Below are 6,387 nucleotides of genomic sequence, written 5' to 3'. Positions count from 1 at the left end.
CTTGTTGTGACTGGCATGTAGGAGGTTCTTCTTCCTAGTTCTCTCGCCAGACCAACACTGGCCAGCACGTCCGTAGCGTGGTGATGTCACTGTGTCACGGAAGCATCGACGAGGCGTTTCAGGAGCAGACTCCTCCTGAAAAAGACCTGCAGACCTTTTAAATTCACACACAAAACAACCTATATAACACACAAGAGGAAAGGGGAGACACCAATAACATGCCTCCTTTAACTGTAGATGTCCTCAATGCTCACACTTTAGCCTCCGAGGTTCTTACCCCGGGCATGGCCGACCACCGGGGGATTGAGGGTGAGGCAGTATCTCTTCTCATCCAGTGACTCTCTCTTTAAAACACCTTTCACTTTCTATTTTCTGGATGACCGGCCTGCACCGAGTTACCTCGCTCTCTCTCTCTCTCTCCGTGTCCCCTGTCTGTCCTGCAGGTCTCTCCACCTCTTTGTCTTGCCGGGTGAATCTCGCCATGCAAACATTGTGTGTATTTATTTTTAGATTTCTTTTATGCATGCATTTGCTTTTATGCCGGGTTTGTTTGTTTGGGTGTGTGTGTTTTTATAATGGCATACGGATCTCCGCTTTCATTGCCGTGCACAAATCTCCTCCTCCGATTAAACTCTTGCACGGTGGGTAAACACACAATCTCCGCTGCTCTCTGACTGTTCAGGCAAGTGGAATTTTGTTTTCTTTCTCCTATTAAATTTCAATTCTGGGATTTCACACTCCCGGTCTTTACCCCCCCCCCCCCCCTCCGCCGAGGAGCAGAAGAACGTTTTATTCCAATATTCATTTCTCAGTCGAATAATCAGTGGGGTTTTGCTTGTTTGGACTGGTACGATCAAAAGAGCAATGGCAATAAAAAAAGACACAATGTCTCTGGCGAACAGAAAGCGCACCGGCGCCGTAAATGCTAAGACGGCAAGAAATATATAACGTTTCCTCAAGTCGGGTTTTTCCTATTGTGTGCACAGCTGCTACCTTTTAGATTAAACGTCATGTTTTCTGCAACGACCGCGCCTTCAGAAGCCGCGAGCAGCAGAACTCATCGTGTTGCGTGTCCTACACGACACTGAGCTCGCGTCCGAGTCTGGGGAATTTCACCTGGTCTCTGTTATCGTACCTGCACATCGAGTCAGCGACGTGAAGTCCCACGAGTGGATCTGGAGGAGGGGAGCAGCAGCGCTGGTCGATGTCTGCCCTTTGCGCCGTCTGCCCCGACTGCTGAAAAACAATCCTGGACGAAACTCTGGTGACATACCACAAAAAAAAGTTGCAAGGCATCTGTTAAGGATTTGAAATCATTCGTGTTTTATTTCCTGACTGAAGGTTTGTTTGTTTTGCGGCTGTTTGTTTACATTTTGCATTTGTTCTTAGAATTTGAGGTAGATTTCATGAGGTGATAATATTGTACAGTAACTACTTAGAAAAGAAGAAAATGCCCTTCATTTTGTTTGTGATAATAAATGCTGCCGCCTGCAATCACCAATATAATGTTGTTCAGAATTTTGAATTCTGTATCGTCATAAATAACCTTATGGCAAATTTTCTGGAAATATCGTGGAATAACTCTGAAGCTATATCGCCCAGCACCCTAATAGGGAATATGAGTAGGGCTGGAACTAGCAATTATTTTCGTAATCGATTAAACTGTCGATTATTTTCTCGATTAATCGATTAGTTGTTTTGTCCGTGAAATGTCATAAAATGGTGCAAAAGTGTCGATTGTGTTTCCTCAAACCACCAAGATGATGTTTTTGTTTTGTCCACACACCAAAGATATTCACTTTATTGTCACAGACGAGCAAAGAAACGAGGAAATATTCACATTGAAGAAATCCGAGAATTTTAAACGATGATAATCATAGTTGGCGATTAATTTACTAATGGATTACACGATTAACCGTTGCAGCTCTAGATATGAGAGTTTGGTCGCATGATACATGGTCTCTCGATGGTGGATTGTTGGGTCGAGCAAAACAAGCAATGATATTCTCATCACCTTGTTGAACAGTTTATTAATCCCAAAAAACTAAAATCATGGGATTAATCTGTAGTGATATTCTATATACTATTGACTTCTCACCCCCTGTGTGGAGGAGACTTCCTGTTCCGAGACCGTCTTTGTTGTGATCCCCCCAACGCCCCATTTTACATTAAAATAAGCTCCGGGGGGGGGGGGGGGGGGGGGGGGGGGGGGCAACGACGCCGGCATCGATTATCTCTCACCTCTCCCCCGAACCTGTCATTTCTCTCCCGGCTCGCCGCTCCGTCGTCTGTTTCCCATCACCACACATCATCCCATCCGCCTCTGTCCTTACCTGCGGCGCACCTGGGACCCGCTCATCATCTTTTCTCAGCCTCACTTCGTGATCTCCCTCCGTCACACACGCGCAGGCCTGTCGCTCCATCGATCTCTGACTCAGCATCTTCAAGTGGCTTTCTCAGCACGCACATGTGAAGATATTATTACAAAGGAAAGGTTATGGATGCATTAGACGTTGTGTGTTTTCAGCAATTAACGCTGTATTTTTTAAAAGTTTTTGTTGGTCAGTCAGACGGACCAGAACCTAACAGCTTTGGCAAACAACAAAAGAAAATCAAATACAGTTCATTCGAAATAATAATAGTCATAATAATAATGATAACAACAACAGCAACATTTACTTTCAGAACATTGAGCGAACTGGACTACATCATCTACAAGGTGCACATCGAAAGAGCCTGAAAGATATTGAGTATTGTGCCATGATAGGACTCCACACACACACGCACACACACACACACACACGCACACACACGTATCCAGTGTCTTCGTGTTTGTCCTTGTCCGTCTGACCTGCAGTGTCGGCTGAAGAAAAACAAGCAAATTGATGATGTTGTGAACTGTGTGAGAGAGACGGGCGGGACGGACGACTGGAAAATGGATGTGCGGAGGAGGAGACGTGACCAGACGCCTCGACCAAAGAGAAAAACAACTAATCACTCAAGCTGAGGAAACCCTGCACAGTGTGAATGTGGTTCAGCGTATTAACATCGCAGCAGCTGTTCTTCCTGCCGTCCGTGTACATTGTGCTCACTGCGACGCCGCAGAATGCGATGACCTGCGTGCGCACGTACCGCATTTTAAAATATAGAAGCAGAAAAGCCAGGCGCTTCCTTTAGAGGTCGGTTGAGACCAAAGTGGAGCCGAAAGGAGCGTGAAGGTCTGTTTCTACTTCGAGCAGATCATCGTACACTCCTCCTCGGTGGACTGAATCAAAAAATACCACTGTCCTTTCCCTCATGAGAACCCACACTGTCGATTACACTTTGAAAATGTCGTCTCCCATTTGCCTATTTACTATCAAAATAGCTTGGCACCGACCAATCTTGTTCCCTGCCAACGTGTATTTGGTTTGGAAAAAAACCTTCACGCAACAAAGTCATGCCTACTGTCAAAAGTTGCTCGCCCAGTCACAGTGATGAAAACATATTCATGAGCTGGTAGTTTCTCGTTTTCAATAAAAAAAAGTCTCTATAAGTCAGTCTATCAATTCACCGAGCGCAAAAAAAAGCCAGAAAGTGCGTCGAGAGCGAATCCCGCGGCAGGTTCTGAAGCAGCAACTTGCATCTTGGCACTGACTGCTTTTCGAAATTGCTAATGCTCACTCACCTCCCCTGGATTCATTTCACGTCCTGTAATTGCACATTGCCATTTGTAAGTAGCTCCTCTTTGTCTCTGCTTCGCCTTAATAGAAGTCAGGCAGAATTTTTTTTCTTTTTGGCCTCGTTCCACCTGCGAGCGGCACCGAGGCTTGTTGATCTGAATGTGGAAGCCGGGAGGGTTGAGTTCGAGGCGGGGGGGGGGGGGGGGGCCTGACATGAGCCTTGGCGGGCTGCGACCCGCTGCAGGACGAGCCTCAGTCTGGTCCCCCGGTTCAGCTGCGTCTGGATGACGACGGACGAGGGACGAACCGACTCTGGCGAAAAACAATCCTGAGAGAAAAAAATCCACGAAAGGCCCGAGATGTTGTACGAGTTGATCCGAGTAACAAGTGTTGTGTTTGTATCCGAAGCCGTTGCCTCTGAGCCGTAGAGCTCCAGTGTCGGGCCGCGCTGCTGCTGCTGCTCTGGGTTGGGTTATTATTTTGTTTTATTCTCATTCAAACTCCACATTCACTGTCCTGCAGCCAGAAACACAAAATATCCACGGCTGAATAGTGCAGGAGACAGGGAGGAGAGGATGGAAAGTATTAATATTCCAAGTCTGTCTCATCACATGTACGTTCATATGCAACGTCTTTGGAATAGCAAATACGGTATGTGGGGAGGGAAGCGTGATGTGGACCAGATTATGTACCATTAACATAATAAGGACAAGTGGTCATGTCAAGAAAATGTTGATACTAAACGTAACGGTTAAATGTTCCCCGAGAACATATTTAATGGAATTCATAAATGAACGCTCTTGCAAAACAGTATCTGTTCAGCATCATTAAACTTGGTTCTTAATGTTTACAGTGGGAACTGGCAGCACTTGGCCGAGGTTAAGGAATGATAATGGCCTCTCTTAGGGAAAAACATCACAAATGTTTGCACTGAAAACAGTTCGGAGGCCTGGAAGGGAAAAGAAAAAATGGAAGCTTGAGACGTACTTTTTGCGAGATCTCACTCCGCGGAAACCGAAATCAAACCATACACAATAATGGAGCGCGCGCACCCGTGGGAGAGGTTTACAGAGTTTTATTTTCAGATTGTCCACAAATATAAAGACATGTAATCCGTGATTGGCAGTAGACACGGTTTTGAAAGTGAGAGACGTCTGACGAGACGAGTCAAGGGAACACTCTTGTGTACTGACCTGTCGGACCTGGTTGAATTCATTAGCAACCAACTGCATTAATCACGTCGGTTAGTTGGTTAGTTCGTTAGTTACTTACCCAAAACCACAGTCTTCACTGCACCAAAAGGAAAGTGCTTTGACTACTGAACCTACCTGTACATGGGAGATACGGGGAGGAGCTTCAAAAAAGTGGGGGGAGAAACGAGAGTAGAGCCGCTGCTCCTTTGTGTCGAAGGGATTCAGTTGCGGCGGTTGGTGTCTCCAGGGCACCTTCCTTGTGGAGGTCTGCCTGGTGCAGTACGTCCAGAACATTATATATCTCCTCTTTGTTGGAAATGCCTCTGGATCCCTGAGACGGAGGTCAGAGGAAAACGTTGCTGGGGCGACGGACGTCTGGACCACTCTTCGCTATGACCCGGGCGGTAAGCGGACGGATGGATTGAGGTCTGGATGTGAGATCTGTTCTCCGGAGTCAAATTCAGACAATGAATCACGACCGCCTCCTTGCGACACCGGTGTGATACATGAATGGAATCTTTGTCATCCCGACTTAGTTGAGAATCATTTAAACATCATCACTAGAGACGAGGTTGGATATACAGACCAACACGTTGTTGGTTTTGGCCTTTTCGTGCAATCTGGTGACAATAAGAAAATATTAATTCCGCCTTATTTTGAAAAGGAATATTAAGTTTTGAAGATTTACCCTTTAGGTCAAACTGCTGAAAGCACATCGTTGGATATCGTGTGTTAACCCTTTGTTGTATCAGTGTAGATAATACGTGTTCTTTGAACGGACTGCTTCCAAAACCAACTGCAACTAAACTGCGTATGAAAAGAGAACTATCGTCGTCTCCACCAGCCGCCCCTCATCCAACACCGCTGCTCTTCTGCACAAAGACGTTCTCTCTAAGACATACGTTGTGGACGCAGAGACGAGATTGGAACGGAGCAGTGATCAGCTCCTGGACTTTAGATGAACCCGCATGTGCATCTCTGGCTGCCTAATCTGTATAATCTCTTAAATCACTTCTCGAATCCAGACGGGGTAGAAAAAACACTTGAGTAATGATCTTCACTGTCCACGACTCACCTTCTTCTTCTTCCTTTTATTTAAAAAAATATATATATTTTGCTTTGATGTACTCTTTTCTTTCATGTTCTTCTCTTGCCTGTTTCGTTTCACTGTTGATTTTTCTGTTTTTGTTTTTCTCTAAATTATTCATTCATGTTCTTATCTGCCAAACACAACCTGCGCGCAGCAGAAGAATATATACTTTTACTGACTTCAGATAACTTTAAGGACTCTAAAAGCACTGAACAATCAGCAGACTGAATTCTGAAAATGTATTTTAGTCATAAATGCCATGGAGTAAGGTTGCAAATAATGATTATTTGCATTACCAACATGACATCCTATAATTTGCAAGATCAATCCTTTTGTGTTTGACATTTGTGAACACAATGTTCCAGAACTGAAAGAAATAAAAATGTTCAACTAAAAGTTCAAAACACAAAGATATTCAGTTGTTTATAATAGAAAAAAAAGC

At 44.9% G+C, this 6,387-nt stretch overlaps 1 long non-coding RNA gene across 1 annotated transcript; it reads right to left on the bottom strand.

Annotated features, from left to right (window-relative positions):
• Positions 1-858: 858 nt before the first annotated feature.
• Positions 859-3,721, bottom strand: LOC118290310. Its single transcript, XR_004786390.2, has 3 exons — positions 3,668-3,721; positions 2,334-2,451; positions 859-1,261 (listed from the first exon to the last, which is right to left on the bottom strand). It is a non-coding gene; the product is annotated as an uncharacterized LOC118290310 (long non-coding RNA).
• Between the last annotated feature and the right edge of the window lie 2,666 nt (positions 3,722-6,387).

Source organism: Scophthalmus maximus, chromosome 18 (genome assembly GCF_022379125.1).
Source record: "Scophthalmus maximus strain ysfricsl-2021 chromosome 18, ASM2237912v1, whole genome shotgun sequence".
NCBI classification, from domain to species: Eukaryota; Metazoa; Chordata; class Actinopteri; order Pleuronectiformes; family Scophthalmidae; genus Scophthalmus; species Scophthalmus maximus.
The sequence above is the reverse complement of the archived record's forward strand: the minus strand, read 5'-3'. Positions and strand labels throughout refer to the sequence as shown.